General features: G+C 38.4%; 1 protein-coding gene across 3 annotated transcripts in view; it reads right to left on the bottom strand.

Moving 5' to 3' along the window:
- The window catches only part of GABRB1 (gamma-aminobutyric acid type A receptor beta1 subunit), a 394157-nt gene that overhangs the window by 369673 nt on the left and 1554 nt on the right, over window positions 1-22930 (bottom strand). The window lies entirely within an intron of this gene.

Below are 22930 nucleotides of genomic sequence, written 5' to 3'. Positions count from 1 at the left end.
TAAGATTTAAAGACCTGTGAAAGAGTGATCCTTCTGTAGTTCGGTGACTTTATTTCTAATCTGTGTAAGTTCTATTTTTCAATGCAGGCAAGACTTAGGTAGAATAGAAAGGATGTCACCACTGTTTTCCAGCCTGACTCAGGGATAGGATAAGAGTTGGAACTCAGTTGTATTAGCAAGGTGTAATAGGTTTCATCCACACAAAAGATATTTTGTACATGGTCATCGATGACTTGCTATCTTGGTCTAGGACTAACCAATGTTAGAAATTTCCCTATTAAAACAGGATTGTTGTACATGAGTTTTTACATTTTGTAAGAGCCAGTTTCCCCTAAGAATATTCATAGAATATAAGCCTGATCAGTGGATTAGATATGATTATAAATGGGCTTCATGTCCAATCTAAAGGCAGGCTTTTTATGTTTTTCTTTAGTAGAGAAATAGGTATAAAGAACTTGAAAACACGAGGTGTCCAAAGAAGGATGAAGAAGCCAAAACATAAACATGAGAGAGAAGAAGTGAGAAGACAAGCTTTCTCAAGTGTCTCCTGATCTCTGACTGAGAATGTTTCCAGTTTGTGGCAAAGGATGTCTGGATGGTGCCAGTAGTGATGCCCAGCTGTTGAGTGAGGCATCTCGCCTTCGATTCCGTACCTCCACCTCTGCTGTGGTGAGCCTGTTTAACTTCAGGTTAGCAGAAAAAAAATCACACCATTTGGAGAATGCAATTAACATTCTGAACAATATTTAAACAAAATGCCTGCTCACGTAAATTGTGTCTGCTCGGCTACTACTCGAGTGCCTTCTACACCAAAACCGGTAATTAGAAAGACCACTACTGAGCTCCTTCAATCTCAACTCAACAAATAACTGCATTAATGGGGAACATCTAATTCCAACACATAATTAAGTTTGGCAGTCTGGAATTATTCATTTTTTTCTTTGAGTTTAACCTTTCTTCCCTGAACATTCTGCAATTCTTCCAAACCATCTTTGCTCCAGGTCATATGCCACACATGTCTATAACACATTTATTTCCACAGTTAAATCACTTTGTTAAACAGACACAAGAAATATCAATGTCTCATTTCCCCTGCTTGATAGGAATGTTGGCCTGAGCGATACATATTCATGAAATTTAGAACCCAAATATATACGAGAGATTATCTTACTTATCCCATACCCAACTTAAAAAATGAGAACTCTATAGGCCAGTATAAAAATTCAAATTCTACCATTATGAATCAAGTATATTGCTTCTTTTATGGTTACTGATTTAAGAAATAACTGAACCACCTTTATATACCTATATCCAATAAAACTTGTGAAATTAAAATGTTTTTAAATTTTATCTGTAAACTACTAACTATAATGCAACCACTCTTTTAAACTGATTTTTGGACCTCAAAAATCTCAGGCAGGCATTACTCATTGATCCTCATAACAGTCCTTCAGTCCAACAACCGCTACTATTCATGAAGGTGAAGCAGACACCATCATCCCTAATTATTACATGAAAAGGAAGTGCATCTAACAGCATTCAAGTGAATTTTTCCAAGATCACATGGTAGGCACAAGACAGCAAGAAACAGAAGCCGGTTTTCAGCCGGTAGTTGAGAGCCCCTTCTTTCCATGAAGTGCCTGAATTCCTACCTTCACGTATACTTCAAGTCCTCTTACTGTCTCTTTATGAGTGTTCAAGGTTCTGCCTGTACCTGTTCAAGATCATCATAACCTACCTACTCAGGAGCCATTTATGCGAGTGTAAAACAACAATAAAAAGAAGCTTGGTAAATGAGAGGTCATTTATATCTTCTCAAAATACGGAAAAAAGACTTTTGATTATTTTAGTATTACACAGGCAATGGACCTGTTTTAAGAGTCAATTTTAGTTTTGACCAATTACTCAGCTAAAGAAATTGTTAAGGGATAGAAAAAATTATATAAAATATAATCCTAATATTCCAAGAGTTTAGAGTTTGGATGAGGGGCAAACTCATGCACATGAAACAATCAATGAATAGTATGAGACAAATTTCACAGAGCTCTGGGGAAAGTCATTTTGGGTCAACATTTTCAGATGTGTTTCCACCCTAGGTGTGTCAGGGGGATACTGTGATACACCCATTTCAGAACCCAAACATTCATTCCTCTAGCTGCTGGTAGTGGTGGCTGATGTCTATCACCTGAGACTCTCTCTAGGAATGACATAGATAAAAAGAGCTTCATCATCCATGGTCATGCCATTTTCCCGGGGACAGCCCACATCATATTGGTGCTTGATGTCAGGTGGTGGAGTCAGGGTAGGGAATGAAGACTGCAATAGATTGAATGTTTATGTCCCCTCAAACTTCACATGTTGGAATCCTACTCCTCAATGTGATGGTATTAGGAGGTGGGACTTTTGTGAGGTGATTGGGTCATAAAGGCAGAGTCCTCAAGAATAGAATTAAAATTCACACACACACACACACACACACACACACACACACACACACACACACATAAGGGACTTATCCAGAGTCCCTAACAAAAGAGACCCTGGAGAGCCCTCTCACCCCTTCTGCCCTGTGAGAAAACTGCCTGTAAACCAGGAAGTAGGCCCTCACTGGACACCAGATCTGCTGGCGCCTTGATCTTGACTGTCCTGGTCTCCATAACTATAAAAAAGTACATTTCTGTTGTTTATAAGGGTAACTTTGTTATAGCCTCCTGAACAGACTAAGGCAATGATCCAGTCCACATGTCTGAATTTCAGATAATTCTCAGGGGTTATTCACACCAGAGGTTGGTTGCATATTTGTAAAAATGGTATTTTGACTCCATTTCTCCACAATTTCACCTCTCCCTTGACTAATGCTCAGTCTCCTACAAAAGTTGTTCCCAAGAGCAACCCTCCACAAACATCCCAAGAATTACAAATCTCCACCTCAGAGTCCCAGGGGAGCCATCTTGCAAGTAAGTGTCCCATCCAACTCCTCCCACTTTCCTCTGATTTCCCCCAGAATTCACTGCACTCCCTAAATGTGCCCTAGCCCCAGCTCGCTCACCCTCTCTCTCTTTCCTTTGTTACCTTTTCTGGACATCTCAACTTAGTTCACATATGAAATTGTTCCTTCTGATTCTCTCATTTACCTCCCCAGATTTATATTACCATTATGAATCTTCCTGTCAACATGCCTATCCCCTTAAGGACCATTCAGTTATCGTAAGCACTTGCCACATGTTGGGCCTCAATGATCACAATATGGCACAAGGCCTATCTGTTTCCACCACTCCATCCAGAATAGCCAGGTTAAATCACAGGGTGCTTAAGTCCACTGGATGCTTTGGAAGCAAATCCACAAAGGGACAGACAACTTGACAGGAAGATACATCATACTAAAGCCACAGAGGAAAAGGAAAGAACTGAACAGAAATTTAGAAAGCACCCGATACAAGCAGAGTGATCAGCAGAGCCAGGAAGAAGTCAGGAACAAAGTCTGTGCCTCTGATGAGTTTCAAGCACCGATCCAGAATTCTTGGAATCTACTAGGCCATAGCTCAAGCTGTGTCTTAAGGCACATTGTGGCTATAGCAGCTCTGTACTTCTGAGTCTGTATGCAAAACTACTTTAAGTTGGCAGCCATATGCTTTTAAGAAATCATGCATGTGCTGTGGAGACTGACTTGCCAGAAGGCTCAGCTCCTCCACCTTAATATATGCATCTCAGTGATATTCCTCCATGAGTCTGCAGCTCACCAGGGGATCCTATAGGAAGTCAGGGGCAGGAACAATGACTGTGCCTTACTGCCATGCTCTTGTCTCTCAGTACCCTCAGTTCAAGTTTTTCTCAAGTTCCTTGCCAATGGTGATAGGGCTTCCATGTGGCTTCTATGAATAAAAGGGGTATTCAGGCTTATTCAGCACCTACTAGACACCAGGTCTTCTGCTTGGTGGTGGTTTTCATCATATTTTATATATAACTACATGTTACCTGACTTTCTTTGAGACTGAAATAAATTAGCCTGAGCCCTTTACCATGTACTAATAAAAGTCCAACGCTTTCCCTGGGATTTCTGAGAATGTCCAATTATGTTTTTATGACTGCCTCTGGCTCTAATCTCCTGTTTCTTCTGAACTCTTATTATCATTCTGGTCTTAAACACATAGCTGATTCTCATCCCTATCCTCCATGCTGACCCAAACATGGAACTCAGAACCCCCCAAAACCATTCCAACATAGAATTACAAATACTAGTCTTTACTGAAGAAGAGGAAAAGCAATGATGTTTTGCACCAGAACTATAAGAAAGTAACATATTCTCAAATAATAAAATCCCTGTTTTTAAGTTCTTCTGTTCCTCTATCACTAGGTAATATTTGCTTGGCATATCAGCCTCTTGTCTAGTTTCTGGTATATTTTTTGTCTCTAATCTGCCTCTTCTCCCTAGTTTTCCATTTTTTGTTCTGCCCTCAACTTCCGTGATATTATTGCACAGATGATTTTAGCTCTTCTCCCCTTCTTAGCTGTAGACATAATTTCATATTCCCAAAACCCCACAATTGCCTGAAACAAAGGACCAGTTAGTTATTCCAGATCTTGCTCATTGGCAACCCAGAATTGGGAGAGCCTCTGAAATCCTTGTTTTCTGTTTCTTCCTCCCTTACAGTCTCAGGAAGCGGAAGGGGCTACCTAAAGACTCATTTTCCTACCATCATAAATGATGCCCTCCTCTTGAGGTAGAAGGAGCAGTTCCAATGTGTTTAAATAGCATTATTTTTTCTTGCCCCAACGCACAGAGACAAGGAAATGAACAGAGAGGGCACACACAAAGCCAGCTCCAGAACCCAGGGTGGGCCAAAGAATCACCCATTTAATTCCTATCATGCTGCTTATCATTCTGGTCTTAAACACATAGAGATGGGGGCCAGCTGAGTATCCATTACTATGACATCAAGGAACCACATGGAAAAAGAGGGTGGGAGGGAAGGAAAGATGGAAGAAGAGGCAGAAGCTGGCAATGGTATGGAAATTGAGCTTGTGGTGGAAATTTCTCTCTTATTCACAGAGTTAGGATAAAAAAAAAAAAAAAAGTATAAGGAGTCCGGAGATGGAGCTGAGCATTGGTTGTTAACTCATTGCTGAATGCAAATAGGACAATCTGGAGGGAAATGGACTTTCTCACGGTGCTGAATGTCTACTTACAGCAAGTCACTTTCAAAGCAGGTATCCCCCCAAAATGATAAGCAAGTGAATATAAACTCCTATTCATCACAATTATTCTATGCTCCTCTGAACTGTTAGCATTGACTTTTACTTCCCCCTTTATATCTGCAATTCCAAACAAAAACAAACAACAACAACAAACTTCTTAGGGACTTCTAACAAACACCTCTTTAAAAATACACATTTACTGCCTGGCATAGTCTTTCTTTTCTGCTAATTATCCAATGAAATTAGAGGCTAAATGGGTTTAAAACCTACAAAATAATGTACTGTTCTGATGATTTCAATTATGAAAATAATTCTGAATTACGTATTTTCATACTTCAATAAAATCTGCCATGCATTATGCCTAAAATTATAACTTTTTCTGAAGCTCACTCCACACCCCCAGGAGCGTAGCAATACCCTTGAGCCAAGGCAATACAATGCTGGCATGACCTGCACTGTGTGTGCCTGAACGTGCATGGGGCTAAGTCATAGTGACCACACACACGCATGGTGAAGTGTGTGCTTGCTAAACTTCTAACTGACACACAGGAGCACATATTATTCTCTAGCTATGAGGAGTGAACAAACACAGCAAGATCTGTATGATGAATAGCAACACTACATCTTATCTAGTACAAAGAAGTGTAAACGTGAACACCTGTGATGGCTTCAGCAGAATTTAGTGATCTCTCCAATAGCCTCACTCTGCATTTCTGAAGTGCATAAACAAGTTTATTTCAAGGTAGCTGTCTTCCCCTAAACTATGTTCTCTATCTTCTACTTTAAAAATATACCATTCATCTTCAGTAAACACTTTTGGTTTTTTGTTGTTGTTTCTTTAGAAGCAAGTTATGTGATTATGTCTCCATTACCTTCATTTAGACCAAGCCAAAAGAAAAGAATTTTTTTTTAAAGTATATTCTTCCATGAGGCAGAAAAGTGAAAAACACCTCCTGCAAGTTATGTGGTAATAATAACTTGCTATTTTAACCTCTAGATGCCATTTGCATTTTGTAATGTAATTTCCCAGCTCTGAAAGGACAGTGATGGAACGATCTGACCTTTACATATTACTGTTTGATTTCTCTCTCAGTGCTCACTGGGAGGATTGAGAAGAGCTAAATATACCTGAGAAATTTCTGTCTTTCTCTACACAGAGATGGTGGTCTCAGCAGCTCCCTTCCTCTACCCCTCAAGAAATAGCTGGCAAGCTTCTCGTCCTTGGGTTGTTAATGTGTGGCCCCACAGAGACCTGGAGTAGAGAGCTGTTCCTTCTTCCCACTGGCAGGAAATCTCATGAGATAAAAAATAACAGCTAATTTTGAATTTTTCAAGTCTTCATCTTGAACTCAAACAAAACCTGACAGGAAAACTATTGTGTTGCCTGTTTTATGAACTGTGACAAGAATGCCAACAGAGGGAGAAACCAGAACCTGGCCCCCACCAAAACAACAACAACAACAACAAAATAACCAAAAAACAAAAACTCTCCTCTAGTGAGAGTCAATCCTTTGGGTAGGATTCTGTCTATCCTTTCACTTAGAGAAATAACAAAATATTTAACAGCACAACTTCAAAATGGAGTGAGTTCTAAAATGGAAAGGAATTATTGTTGGATAAAATGAGAAAAGGGGTTGGAAGTCTGACTCTGAAGTCAAGTGGCCCCGAGCTTTAAACCCCATTCTATACAAATCAGCCTTTCCATACTCAGTTCTTTACCTGTGAGATAGGGTTATTAAATATTTCTACTCAGGTGGCTCTTGTAAAAGCTGATGTAAAGTATATATCCTGATACCTGATACATGGTAAGTGTTCATTACATCACAACAACTATTTCTATTCTTAACATTAAGGGTTGTCTTTTTTCCTAGTCTAAATACAGAAGTAAGCAGAGACTTGAGCTGACTGCATCACGCTTAATTCAATACACTTTTATTCACCCTGCTCCATGTGTGAGGCTCTTATCAAGCACAGTCAGAGATGTGGTCTTTGTCTTCGAGAATTTCTCACAGAAGGCCTGTGGCATTTGAAGATTTAACATCTGCTTAGTCTCCTCTTCATTAATTAGCCTGAATCTCAGTGATGTGGCAGCTTTATCTGAGTTGTAAGTTTGAGTACTGTGCACTGTAAGATTAAGTTAGTTGCTCCTGGAAGAGCCACTGAATTCATGACAGCCCAGCCAAGTGCCCTGTCATTGCTTCCGAGTGTGTAGGTATGGTTGAAGAAAGTAATCTTCAATTATATGTACTAAAAAGGTGATCAAAGTGTGAGGATTTTTAAAGGATCTTGTGATGGATCATTTGTAAATATCAAGTACAATTTTTAGAACCTGGAAATGCTGGATCAGGAAGGATGTTAAGAGAAATTCACTTTCTGGTCTCACCCTCTTATCTCTGGACAGAACAGCCATCTAAGCCAAGTAGGACAGATATAATGATCTTTTTTTGTTCTGAAGCTTTCTAAGGATGCATACCTCCCAACTATTCTTGGTAGCTCCTTCCAATACTTCTCACTTATTACAGCCAAGATGCTCCTCCTTATGTCCAATTAAACTTTGTTTCCTTATTCAAGTTAAGATTCTTTCTGAAGAGGAGTCAAATCCATTCTCTTTTCCTATTTCTGATTAGTACCTAACACTTTGCATCCCGCATACAGTAGATTCAATATGATTTAAATCAGTCAATGAACCAAACATTTCACAAACCCAAAGGCATTCATCAAGCTACTCCCGAACCTTTATAAAGCTTAATTCTGGACTAAATAATACAGTTGCTAATGCAGTTCCTACTAGGACCCACTTTGCTAAGTATTAACCATGTTTCCTAAATCTTCGAAATGTCTCCATGTTTAAATGTTATCAGAAATAACGATATTTTATGATCTCACTGATTTAGTGACCTAATCATCACACGTAGGTTCTGAAGCTAACCTACTGGGTGCCAATTACAGCTCTAACACCTACTAGTTGTGTAAATTTGGACAAGTTACCTAATGTTTCTATATCTCAGTTTACTTATCCATAAAATAGGGATAATAATGATCACTTTTAATAATGAGGTTTTGACATCTGCTTTGTCTTCTCTTCATAAATTGGCCTGAACCTCAGAGATGTGGCAGCTTTACTCTGAGATATAAGCTTGAGCAGTGTGCGCTATAAGGTTAATAAGTTAGTTGTTACAGGAATAGGCACTGAATTCATGACAACCCAGCCAAGTGCCCTATCATGTATTTGAGTGAAGCAGCACACTTCAAGTGGTTGCTTTATGGATTAAGTAGGTTAATATTTATAAAGCAGAAGGGAATCTGCCTTGTAGAAGTGCTTGTTATGTGTTAATTTTCAAGACTCTGGGATAATTTATCAGGCCTGAAGATTCCTGAGAATCTCTTGGGTGTTTTTTTGTTTTGTTTTTTGTTTTTTTAATATTCTTAGTAATCTTATCCTCACAGACTTCTTAACACTATTTCTCCTTCCTGGAATATCCATCCCTTTCCTACCTAGATTATTCTTCTCCTGCACATCTCAGCTGTGCTGCATTTTTTCTGTTATGTCATAAGATGTGATCTCAGCTCAGGGTTTTTTTTTTTGCTAGCACTCATGATCAATTATGACTTCATGCAGAGAGATGGTTTTTCATAACCTACATTTTCAGTGAGATTTTGGGATTCTCCTTAAAGGAATAAAGTAAATCCTATAATTTTTAATAACCCTACACAGTTCTTGTCGAGTTCTTTTGCTCTTCTAGGTAAGCAGAGGTGAATTGACAGATCATACTTTTATTAGTTCAATTACCAACAATTTTAGGGTTTTTTTTACCTACTCTAGTTGTATTGTTGATATTTATATATAAAGCACTCATAACAGTGCCAGGTTACATTGTAAGTGTTCGATATGTGGGATGATGATGATGATGATGATGGTGATTGCTGTAGATTTAATGTGTGTTTCCTGCCAAAAGTCATATGCTAAAACCTAACCCGCAATGTGGTGGTATTTTCAGGTGGGGTCTTTGGGAGGTGATTAAGTTGTGGGAGCAGAGCCTATATGAATGGGATTAGTACTCTTATAAAAGGGACCCTAGGGATCCCCCTCGCCCCTTCCACTATGTGAGAACAGTAAAAAGAAGGTTGTCTTTGAACCAGGAAGTAGGCCCTCACCAGATACGTCATCTACCAGTACCTTGATCTTGGACTTCTCATCTTCCAGAACTGTGAGACAAATTTTGTTGTTTATAAGCCATCCATGCTATAGTATTCTATTATATCAACCCAAACAAACTGATGACAAAGACAATGATGATGATGATGAGAATGACAGTGATGTGATGAAAGAGAATACTATACTTAAAAATAACCAGAACTCCCCACCAAGCACCTACTACAAGTCAGGGCACTATGTTAAAAACTTGTATACATTATTTCATTTAGCCCCCAATAACCTAAAAAGAAAATATCATTAATCTCCATTTTAAAGAGAAATTCAGACTCTGAGTGGTGTAGGGTAATCATAAATCCTGGCTTTCTTGGGACAGTGTTGTTTTCACTTGTTGCCCACAGGTATTTATTAATAGTGCCCCTTTTCATTCTCAAAAGTGTATGTTTGGACAATGATTTATATTATTACTCTAGAGTCAATCAATGCCAATGTAACAGATTAAAAATTAGAAGTCAACTCCAGAGCTCTAACACTTAGGCCAAGCCCACGGAAACCAGAGATTCCATTTTTTCTACATATAAGGGAGTAGCATAAAATATAAAATTTAGAGAGGTAGCGAAGGACCACTTGTAGACTGAGACTTTGTTTAGGAGGTAACACGGTCCAGCCCCCTCATGGAGAATCATGAAAAAATCATCAGGAAGAAAGATGAATACAATTTTTTTGTTAGTTCTCACAAAAAAAAGTCACTAATAGAAGCAATGTGGATTTCTACTACATGATGAAAATCCCAATTTAAAACAAGAATGTTATTATATTTGATTATGCAGAATGTGAATTACTGCTACCTCTGGTGTTCTGGCATTAAAGAGGGAGACATTCAGTACAAGCATGGGAGATAATAGTAAAATAATAAAAATACAAGCACTTAACATTTATAATATTTTACAGTTTATATATCATCACTTACACCTGAGCATATATTTGTATATGACATATCTCTTTGACAGTCATCACTTTCTGAAATAGGTAGAGCAGAAATTATTTCCACTTTATATAAAACTGAGAATCAAAGGGATTACGTAAATCACAAGATTTATACTTGAGAGTATAAATTGGGATACAACATCATCCTGACATTTTTAAGTGATTTAAAATTGTTCAAATATAACTTGACAGAAACACGTTCAAGGGAAAGGTATTTCAGCAGGGGGAGAAAGAAAACAAATTATATACTCCAGATGGAGTATATCTAGACTTAAACAATTACTATTGTGTACCGCCCACTGGACACTGATTTCACCTAGAAGATTAATTAAGTATTAAAATTGCAAAATATTATCATCACCTTGCCCAGCCAGCTTGGATGTGACACCGCTGCCAGAGGATGAAGCTAAGTTTGTTGACTTCACATTGTGCACTACAAAATGTTAGGCATCACTGTCAGTTCAAGCAAAAGGCAGAAGATCAGGGAAGGCATCACCAATGCTGTCTCAGCCCACCTCAGCTGGCTTTTTGTAGCTGGTTCATGTCAGCTCCCAAACTCTGGAACTGCTGGTTCCGGGGGAAAGTAGGAACCAACTTGAGCATCCCCCTTTGCTTCATACTCCTTTCTCACTCTGTCCTGTAAGCAAGCCTGTTCTCTCAAGCAACCATTTATTTATACTCTGCTGTGAAAACAGGGATTGAAAACCAGCCATGTTTGCTCCTCCCTGGATCACTTGCGTTCAGCAGGAGTCAGAGCTGGAGACACCAAGCTCCAGTGACAATGACTCAAGGTGGTGGTTTCCCAGTTAGTCTGAAATCACCTTCTGCAGGGACTTCCTGCCTGCCGTACCCACAGAGTCCCATATTTTAATTCAACAATAAAGCTCCACTCAGTGAAATAGGATAGGATATTCTTGTGTACTACACAAGAATAAAGGCAATTGCTTTGTTTGAGTTGTGGCTCACATCTCTGTCCATTTTGCAGAACCAAAGGTACTATTGTATAAATTCTTTGAAGAGTGGGAAGCAGCACAGTGACTATGCAAACACAAAATTCATCAAGTTAAATTTGTGTCTGATGACAGTGATTTTGAACACAATAGAACAGATGCCATTCTGCAATATCCCAAAAGTCATTCCTTGCCACAGTTTCTGAGAACCGGGTTATAGAATTTCTTTTAAACTTCATGACAGCAACAGCTTGTGGGGTGTTGCCCAAAGTGATGTTTAGGTAGGCATAGGAGATATGCACCAATTACCCACCAAGGACTAGATTCGATTTTTCTGTTTTGTGAATATATTCTACTCTATTTTTTAAAAATCCTGTTCTCATCCTCTCATTCCCAACTTCAAACATTTCTGAAGTTTGGTTCTCACCGCATGAAGCCAGAAGTTTTCAGCTGACCAACTTTAACCTTTGGAGTGAACCTTCTTTCTCTCTGCCCACCAACCTCAACTCAGCAGCTGATTTGGGATTTTTGCTTTTCCAGTTATTTCTTTGGAATGTGCCAAATTGGGGGCAGGAGAGGGGAGGAAAACAAAGGTGGTGATCAGTGATAAGAACTTTTCATCACCATTCAATGTGGTAGTTGGTTTACCTCACTTACTAGTTACAATAAATCACTGTGTGAACATGGACGTTTCAGACAAAAGTTGACATTTGAAAGCAAACATATTATGTAGCAGGATAAAATTATGTATACATAATTTACATAATTTTTGTATGCACACAAAAAATGATGATAGCTGTAGATAGATATATGCTTTTTTAATATATATTTCAGAGTTTACATTTTCATATCTGATAAAGTCCTTTGTTATATTTTAAAATCTAATTTTTCTCATTTAAAAATCTCTACAGATTGGCTGCAAAGCCTCTTGACATATGCTACTTTTTATGTTTTATTTTTCTTCTTTTAAATGGCATTCACTTTGTAGTCATCAGTCAAGTTATTCTTTAACAATTTCTTACATGTGTCTAGAAATATTGATAGTCCAGGTGCCAGTAAGATGACATTTGAAAAATGAAAAGCAGTGATTATTTTTAAAGCAGATGAAAAGCTGTGTGTGTGTGTGTGTGTATGTGTGTATGATTTGATATTTGTCATGAAGTGATGCTGCTGTGTATGTGAACCTGGCTATGCCATGTGATAAAGTTGTTTCTATGGAAACAGCTCATGATCTATGGTCAACATAAAGGAAAATTACAGATGAAGGTGTGAGGTAGACCTGATCGAGAAACTATTCATTTCTGAATTTAAAAATGCAACTGCTCTAATTACTAACATTTTTATGACCAAAAAATTCTTTTAGAATTCTAGTAAATGTTACTATGAAGTCCCTAAAATATGCTAACAGTGATATATAGAATATGAAGAATATAATTCTAAGTTCCCTAACGCTTATATAGTCAGGGATGGAGGAGGTAGGGTTAGGAAAAATCTCTTATGGATGATTCTTAAATTATATTGGGTGTTTGTCTTTTAAGAGTCTTGATTTGCTCATATTCCCCAGATATTCTTTTCCCAGAAGAATTCTTTCTGGTGTGGCTACAGAAAAGACTCCATAGAGGAGATGTGATTTCCTGTAGGTTTTGAAGTAGATCTAAATGCATTTGGGTGAGAGGGTTTGCGGGTAGGAGGAGGAGGGAGAAACAGTGGCCACTGTGATGAGAAAATGTTCTAGACACAAGTAGAATTCCAAATGTCATTGAACTGTCTCCATGGAAACCACAAAGCGATTTCCCTTGACTAGAGAACTGTTTATCTTTCCCCTGAAAATAATAAATCATAAAAAAAAATCTCCCCATGAGTCACAGAGGGTTAGAGTCAGCACGGATTCTGAGCCCTTAACAAATCTATCCCTCTGCTTCCAGGAAGGATACACCCAATAAACTCTCACATCAGTGGGATTCACTTCTAGAAACTTCCCTGATGAATCCAGTCAGCAATAACCACAAGGCAGCTAACCTCTGCTTTTATCTGTTGTATCTGATGGACCTTTATCCATACTCTTTTTCAGGGAGGGAAGGAATCACTACCTAAGATCTCTCTTGGGTTTGAATCTATTTCTCTAGCTGCTTCTCCGTCTTCCTTCTCTAAGCTAAATAATACAATCTATAAGCAAGGTTTTGCTAAAACAGATTTCCTCTTTCCAGGAGACCATCTCATAGGGAACAGGGCTCTGTTGAATTCTTGTTTAGAGTCATACCCAACAGACCACTGAAATGTTTCCATTCTTTTGCAAAGCTCTTGGGAGTCCCTTTTTAATTTCCTGGCAGGTAAGTTTCATTTCGCAGAGCATGCTGATGGCCTCACTTGCACTGTCTGTTATTCCCGGGCTCATTTCATCACCAAATACACTTTCTACAAGAACTCACACTCCTTTCATGCAATTTCACATGGAAACACAATGTTCCAGAAGGACTCTGAATCACTTCAGAGATACAGTGGGGAAGAGAGCAGATGCTGTGTAAGTGAGTTTCCACACATCTTTTTTTTCCCTACCTATAAGGTTTTATAAAGGCAACTAAAATCAAATACAATGATCACTTATCTGGAGGAATCTGAAAAGTGTGTTCTAAATCCTATCAGAGTCTGGGTCCTCCTAGATAAAGAACTATGTTGCTAGGCACAATTAGGTGACTTCATTCCATTCTCGGTCTTTACCCAGGACCTTTTTCCATATCCCTAACAGACCCATTGAACTATCCCATTTTTGAGCTCTGGACTTATCTCTATAGAACTTGCCTTATTTGTGAGCACAATCAGAAAATCTAGAAACTAGTCCATTGGTTCCTATCTGCCTCTGTGCTTCCACAAAACCTTATAACAACATACTTGAACTTCCTTTTTCATTCTGACGATATGTGCACTTCCACAATGAGAGAGACAAAAGGTATTTCTTTCTTTCCCTGGGTACCCTCACTGAGAACATGGTGTCCCCAAATGCCAACCAGTCAATATGGAAACTAGCGGGGCACCCAGGGCTCATTTCCTTCCTAACCCTAGTCATCCCTCCAATTTGCCCTGAATATTGTTTGTCCTATTTTTCATTCTGATGGCTAGTATATTCTATTATCACCCTCTGGACTTTGAAACACCCTCCTAGTTTTCAACACTAACCCCAGTTTTTACCTTCTCTACTTCATCCTCCCTATGGCTACATGAATCTGAAAAAGAACACATTTATCAGGTTTTCTGCATTTCAGGATTAGGAACGATTTCCTTAGCATAGATATGTCAGTATCACTTCTCTCTCTGTTCGTGTGTGTGTGTGTGTGTGTGTGTGTGTGTGTGTGTGTGTGTGTGTAAATTCTCTTCTTGAACTGAAAGTGTAGGACATGTATAAGATTTTTTTTTAAAAAAACCAACAAGTCACAGGGGCATATAAAGAATAGTCAATGTTCCTCTACTGCACACTCCTAGTTCTTGTTCCATTTCCAAAACATAAGGATCGTTACTCATATTTTGTGTATTCTTCCAGGAATGTGCATATACAAGAAATATATGAGGGGGGACAAAAAAAAACCAGAATTATTTTTTGGAGAGTGAGCCCCTGTAGCACAGGCTTCCACCACTAGGTAAGTGTTCTAGGAACCCATGGCCATCAGTGGACCAGCTAGCATTGTATGAAAGGCTGCGTTCAGCTTCAGTGAATTTTGTGGGGAGATACTTTCAACACATTTGCCCATTTCATGATGGGTGATCTACGAGTGCACCTGCCCACACGGTGCTGAGTTTTCAGCAGTTTTTGACCAAAACCAGCATGATCCCTGTTCCTCACCCTCCCTATGCATCTGATCTCTCCACAGTGATTTTTTTGTTTCCCCTGATGAAAACAGCCTTCAAAGGGAACCATTTTGCCCATGTAGCAGAGGTGAAAGAAAAAAAAGCAGGAGCACCAAAAGGCGTCAACATTGAGTTTAAAAACTGTTTTGAGCAGTGGAAAAAAGTGTCTTGATAGGTGCATTGCATCCATCAATGCACCTATCTTTGAAGATGGCTGAAGATTAAACATGTAAGAATACACAATTTTTTATAAATACATTCCAGTTTGGGGGGGGGTCCTCCCAGGTATGTTTAAAGAGAGGCTTATTTTTATATGGTGAGAACATTCAATAACACTGTCATATGCTTTGCTTTTAGCACTCAGCCTGATCTCTTGACAATCCTTCCTGTGCCCTTTAAAGTTCTCACAATAGGAATCACCTGTAGTTCCAGAATGCTTCATGCTGTTTTCCGACACACCTGCCTATGCATATGCCCTTTCTTTTGCTTGGAAAGTCCTTCTTCTCATTGGCAGCCAATACACAATTGCTAACTATCATTCCTCTTTAAGATTCATTTCAGAAAATAACTCTTCATCATGCCTTAGAAACGACTTCTCTGTGCTCCCATAGGATCCTACACATACCTATCTCTATCATAGCACCTACCATATAGACCAAGATAACCATGGATGCTTCAAAATCTTCCAAAAAGAAAATCTCCTCTCCAAGATAACTCCAAGATTAAATCATTTTTCTTTTAAAAGCACTGTAAACTCTACAAGGACAGAGACCACATCTGCTTTATTTGCTGAAGTAGTTGAATGAATATTCTTGAAAAACTGTGCTTTAATTTTAAATTCAGAATACAATAGCAAGTTTTATTGGGCATATGGCGGACAGGGGAGGAGACATTTTTCACTAAGTGGGAAAGTAGCAATGAGGCATAGAAAGGGGTAACTGAGCTCACTAAAGACAAAAATTGCATCTTTCGCTTTTCTCTATGACCCCAGGAAAAACTTTTATTGAAGTTTTTATCACTGATAAAAGTTAATTGCAAACTCTTTCTTAAGCATATCTGCCAAGTGGTGAGTAATAGGTTACTAAATGCTACCATTAACTTCCTTCCCTTTCAATAGCGAGAAGCCAAGGAACTTCATGAAATGCATGATCTGCTGAAAACAGAACTACTATCAAAAATAGGATTCAGTGCTTTCATGATCTGTGGGAAAACTATGCACTGAAATTTAGTCAACTATAAACATATGCCAATTCATCCTCCTATTATTTTCAAGTGTGATGATGTCATTTGAACGCCTTACTAAAACCTAAGTCAACTGGAAACTTTTAAAACATTCATTTCTCCTTTGAAATGTTTTACCTTCCTTGATGACACAAGGTGTTAGTTGGTGCAAGTGTTTTGAGAGTGCTGTCAAGTATTTGGGAGTCTGCCAAGACAGAAAGAATAAAAAACTTAGAGAATTGATGTTGATATTCAAGTTAAGACAAGCGCCCTGGTTTTACTCCTCAGTCCTCAGCCACCTCATGAAAGGATTTCAGGCAGGTTGGGTAAATCTTTGGGATTTCCAGATCTTGAAAAACATGTTTCCTTCTGCTTCACATCAAGTATTGAAGAATTTATTAGTTTGGTGGTAGTGAGCAATGTTTCTGGTTTAAACACAAAGGACAGCACCAAGTAGAAATACTTCTAATTTGGTCTTGACTACAAAGTCCAAGATAATATAAGCCAGGTATAGTCAAGTCTCATTTTGAAAACAATTGATTCAATGTTTCTTGTTGCTGACTTTGTGAATTTTTAAAAAATTGATTTCAACCCTGTGTTTTTTAGTCAGAGTCTCTGTTGCCCAGGCTGGAGTGTGGTGGCACATTCACGGCCACCGTGGTCTCAACCTGCTGGGCTCAGGCAATTCTTCTGCCTCAGCCTTCCAAGTAGCTAGAGCTACAGGAACATGCCACCATGCCTGGCTAATTATTTTTTTGACTTATTGTAGAGATGGGGTCTTGCCAAGTTGCCCAGGCTGGCCTGAAACCCTTGGGCTCAGTCTCCCAAACTGCTGGGATGACAGGCATGATGGCTCATGCCTGGATGCGATGTGTTTAAGAAAGAAAATGCTGAATGATGTTGCTGTGACTAATTACAATTATGATTCAAGAGGCCCTAGGTAACACACAATCATTACTTCAATGTTCCCAGGAGACTACCACAGTTTGCACTCCAATGGGAACTCAATTCTTGCTGACCAACGCAGCTACCAGGAGGCTCACATGAAGGAAGACACAATCTAACAGGGGAATAAGATGGAGACAAAGTTTGCTTTTTTTATGTTTTTGTTTTTGAGTCAGGGTCTTACTCAGTTGCCCAGGCTGGAGTACAGTGGCATGATTACATACACCATACCCTTGACCTCCTGAGGTCAAGCGATTCTCCCACCTTGGCCTCCTAAGTAGCTGGGACTACAGGCATCCTCCAGCACGCCCAGTTTTTAATTTTTTTTTGTAGAGACAAGGTCTCCCTGTGTTGTCTAGGCTGGTCTCAAGCTCCTGGGCCCAAGCAACAGCAACCTCCCATCTCAGCCTCCCAAAGTGTTGGGATTACAGGTATGAGTCACCATGCCTGGCAGATTATTTTTATTTTGAAAAAGTCTAAAATCTTTAAAGATCTAAGTTTTCAGAATAGAATACTTGAACTGAAATGGTGTTTAACAATTATGAAATTAACCTTCATTTCACAAAGGAGAATCCTGAAGTCTGAGTATTCACTCAAAAGATCTAAAAGCTAAACACTGGGAAGAGTTCGTTTTTTACTAGCCTGGCAGTTACAAGCTATGCCTTGGACCCAGGTTGCCTGACTTTGAATCTTGACTTTGAATCTTGGCTTTCATTAGCACTATAAATCTGAATACGTTATTTAACCACTCAATCTAAGTTTTTTCAGTCTCAGTTTTTCAGTCTGTGATGGGGGGCTAAGAATTGCATAGCTTTAATTAAAGGATTAAATAATCTATTAATGTAAAACACTTTATAACCATACCTCACACATAAATGTCACTATTTATTTTCATTGTATTACCCACTTTAATATTCAGCCTGGCCCTATAAGCCTAAGATCATAGGCTTTCAAAAGTAAACACAAACTTTTGAACATCTAGATAGGCTTGCTTTCATGTGACTTAGGGTAAAAAAAATATCTTTCTATTATCTCCAAACAGACACGCAAGGGAAGAATTTGTAACTTGGCATCTAAATGAAAGACCTGGGTGATTACTCACATAAGAGAAAAACATAATTGTATCTTTATTTAACTACTGATGTCTGTATCTGCCTATAAATGGTACTGAACTATTTGCTCTGTTTGCAATGGAAATTCTGTAATAACCTCCAAGAATTTATTGACACCATGAGTATGTTTAGGCTATTTTACAAAGCTATTGCCAGCTCCTCAGTGGGGTGGGGTGGGATGGGGGAATAGTTTGCAATCTTGAAGAAGAAAACTCATAAATGTTCTGTAAAGCAATAGGACAGTATTGTTGAGTTATTGTATTTGGTAGCCATTTTCATGGCTGTCATTTAAGCTGGGCTGATCCATAGGTATTGACACAGTTAGGAAGACTGCTTATTAGTTTAGGTCAAGCTCCATCACCCAGGCTCTTTTCTTTATCCTGTGACTTAGTACCAATTGCTGAATTAAGCTTCTACCTAGAGCAAAGCTATCTGTTTGGCCAGCTGGAAATTAACCTGAAAATTAACTTGGAACCTTGAGATATATGATGCTATTACTAGAGAAGTTTAAGAGGAAAAAATGTTCATTTCTTATCAAAGCTAGGTCTTAGAATAATGGAGCACAAGCTTGTTACTCACTGTCTACACACCAGCCACTAGTATCACCCAGGTTCACCCCACACCTCTGATTCAGAAATTTCATCTTAACAAGAATACCAGAGTGATTCAGGTATGCTTTAAAGATTGAGATGCTCTGACTAAAAGAAATGAATGTGGGAAGTGGGATTCTGGCAAGTGGTTACTGTTTTGAGTCACCACAGTCATGGTAATTAGACATAACTGAAGTGTATACCAGAAATCTCCAGAGTCAAATATTAAAATAACAATAACAACAATGGAATGTAAGTGCCTATTTGGCAAATTTAATTTCTTAAGCATTATTTATAAAATTGGATCATTTTAGATTTTTCCATCATTGTTCATTGTAATGCCTGTGAAAGCATTCACTGCTGCACCTATTCACATTTGAAGGAAGGAAAGACAGTGAAGATGTGATAGCTATCTTTTGCTGGAACTGGTTGGACTGAGAGCTACAGTGAATCAGGACTCAGTAGATATAAAGTCTTCTGGGGGTGAGCACATGGGCTATAGTGTTTTCAGATCAGGGACAGAGGCCTGGTGGCTGGAACTCCTACTTGGTGACCAGGATCCACTTCTTGGGTCAGAGGGAACAGCTACACACTGGAGTTTGAAATACAAGAGTTCCATTACTTGTTTGCAGGTGGTTGATACCATGTTTTCCCAAATCACTTCTCAAAGAGGAAATCTGCCTATGACTGTCTGTGTTTTGAGGAGCTTGGCCACTTTAAGGGCAATTCCTGGGCTCTCTTGTCCCATTTACCCTAACTGCCTGTTCATCTTTAGGCAGTCCTCTGTGTGAGTGGGGGCGGGGAGGTGCACTTGGCAGAAATTGTTAAAAGACAAAGTTTGAAGGATTTAATATATTATAAATGGTAATCATGGTTTTTAAAAATGACAGTTAAGAAAATGATAATCCTATGTAGTTACTGTCACATGCACCATATAAGGTGGGGGACCCCCCAAAACAGAATTAATTTATTTAAAATTGTGTATTTATTCTTACATGTTTAAACTTCAGTCGCCTTCAGAGCACTCTCCTTTGGATGCAATACACCTATCAAGATGCTTTTTCTACTGCCTAAAACAGTTTGGAACTCATAAATTTTGATACCCTTTAGTGCTTCTACCATTTTGTTTGCTGGTTTTATTTTCTTTTTACCTCTCCCGCATCGACAAAGCATTTCCCTTTGAGGACTTTTTTTCATGGGGAAACCCAAAAAGGTCACCTGGAGCAAGATTGGGTGAATAGGGATGATGGGACTTGGGGGTCATGCCATTTTTGGTCAAAATATGCTGAACACTCAGCGCAGTATGGGCAGTTGTGCTCATAAATCACCCATGATGAAATGGGCAAACGCGTTGAAAGAATCTCTTCCCCAAAATTCCCTGAAGCTGAACTGTAGCTTCTCACAACAATGCTAGCTGATACACTGATACCAATGGATTCCTACAACACACCTAGTGGAGGAAGCCTGTACTACAAAAGACCCACACTCTAAAAGATAATTCTGTTTTGGGGGGTCCCCCATGTATATCCCATGATGCCAGAATAAAAATTCTTTCTAATTTCATCAATAATATTATCGTCCAAAGAGAAGTCTTTCTGCATATATCTATATATCTTTTCTGCATCAGGGTTATCCTTTACAGTATTTGCATTCACAGATTCTTGATTGTAGAGATTTTTGAAGGTTCCTACTTTAAAGGCTCCTTTGTTTTTCTTAACTTGAAAAAAAAAAAAGAAAAACCACTTCAAATCCTGAAGGTCATGAGTCAGAAAATACTCGATGTGATATTAGTACTTAAAACAGACAATGCTACAAACCACTCTAGAATTATATTTTACTTAAGAAAGCAGAGGAAAAGAACAAAAATGGACAGAACCTAGTTCTCAAATCCATTCATTTAATTCATTTTCCCAGCCATGGGATGGGTCATAATGGTAATGAATACAAATATGAAAAAGAGAAATGTTTTAGTAATAAATTTTCTTAAAAGCTATTTTTATTATATTCTTGTCCATTCTTGTTGTTGTTAATTTTGATGAAAATTTCCTATTAAACAATCATAAAATGTGTTGCCTACTGGGGTATGAAAACAGTCTTAATATAAAAAGCAATGAATCTTATTTCCCATGAATTTTCAAACCTTCTTACATCTTCTAAAAATCATAGCATGCACTAGACAAATCTCTTATGGAGTAGAGGTGAACCATCAAAGTCATTTTTGTATAGAACCCTCAATCTGAAAAATACTCCTTTATCCCCCTTTTTCTTGGTGTTATTTCCAACCTATTGATGTCAATGCTTTGTCATAGATGGAAGAGGATGAAATAAATGTTGGGTCCTGATGGTAGCTCTTGTTAAAAGGAGAAACAAGGGAGAACAAGTAAATAACAGTTTATTATTTTTCAACTTTCAGTAGTTTCTGTTTTCCTATCATAGGTCTAACACCATTATGAACAGGTAAGAGTATTTTTCAAAAGTTTATTGGTAGGATGACCATTTAAAAACTCAAGTGCATATGCACAAGTTGCAGTGAATAAACAGATGGCATTATTTAATCATTAGGAAAAAATGTCCAGTGGTATTGAAATTAAAGTCAGTTGTTTTTTTGAGCTTATGCATGAACCCAACTGGACAACTGTTTATACAAAGTTTTCTGTTATAGTAGTTGCTTTGATTAACAGCTTTTCTATTTAATTCAGTTTTTTAAAAAGCCCAAAAATGTATATGTCAATTTGCCTTCTGATCTTTTGGAAACTTCTCTTGTTTTATAAACTGTATCTGTGGATGCTTAAAGGCTAAAATAAATGAATGAAAAGGAGGATATTATCATCATTTATCTACATGATACAACTTATTAAGCTAACTTTGTCTAATTTGTCCAGTTGCATTTGCATGGATTGGGCATGATTTGCACACGTGCACATGAATGTTATTACATTCCTCAGAGTTTTTGCAAATAGTGTGACTTGGGTTGCTTTGACTAACATGTATGTAAGCAGACTATAAGAAGTCAATCTGCTAAAAACCTTTTTTAAATCAGAAAATACTATTGTGCATTAAGTTTTAAAAATGTATTTTTTCAGGACAACAATAATATTTTTAAATAGTATTTTAAATAAGCTATTTAAAGCAGGGGCCGTTACAACTATAAAATACAGACATTTGATAGTCACACTTTTTATTCTATGCCTATTCAATCTGCTACAGACATATTTATTTCTTTCCCGACATAACCTAAAAAAGGAAAAGAAAAATCCTTAAACCATAGCATATTAAAATAAAACGACACACTAGGAATGAAATGGAAGACAATTCAATAGCCTTTATAGCTAGAGTGATACAATTCCCAAAGGTTTTGCTCTTTAAATTATTCAAGATGTCCAAATTTCTGCTGCCATGATATATACGTATATTTTTTGCAAGTGAAATAAAAATGGCATTTTTATTCCTCTGGATCTGGCTGTTACCCGGGTGGCTGATTCTAGAAAAGCAACAGGCTTTCCCCCTGCCTTGCAAGAAGCAACAGTTAGAAACTCTAACAACTAGAAAACCGCTACCCACCGCGGCTGGAAACAGCCGACAAAGAAAGTCGCAGTTACGATTTCGATCTATTTTGCAACCACTTCAAAAGAGAGGGAATAAAAATAGATAAGAGACGATTGACCCCTTGTAAAGGAGAAATGTTGCTGCGTTACGATCGCTCCCTCTCCCTTCCAGCGTCCCTTGCAAAATCGCCAGCTGTTTTAGGCTCGCTGACAGGTCTGGAGTAAAGCGAGGCGAGGGATCTCGACCCGTTCTGTTTCAACTGATATTTGCAAGATGCAACAAGACAAATGCGTCCACCCCCGCGAGGGAGCAATACAAGCCCATTCAGACGCAGGCTTGGGAGCTTTTCCCACGAGGAGGCAGGCTCGGTCGTCTCAGCCTGTTGCTCCT

Source organism: Carlito syrichta, unplaced genomic scaffold (assembly GCF_000164805.1).
Source record: "Carlito syrichta isolate Samal-C Ts95f unplaced genomic scaffold, Tarsius_syrichta-2.0.1 Scaffold308133, whole genome shotgun sequence".
Classification (NCBI taxonomy): Eukaryota; Metazoa; Chordata; class Mammalia; order Primates; family Tarsiidae; genus Carlito; species Carlito syrichta.
This window is presented reverse-complemented; position numbering and strand designations above follow the sequence as displayed.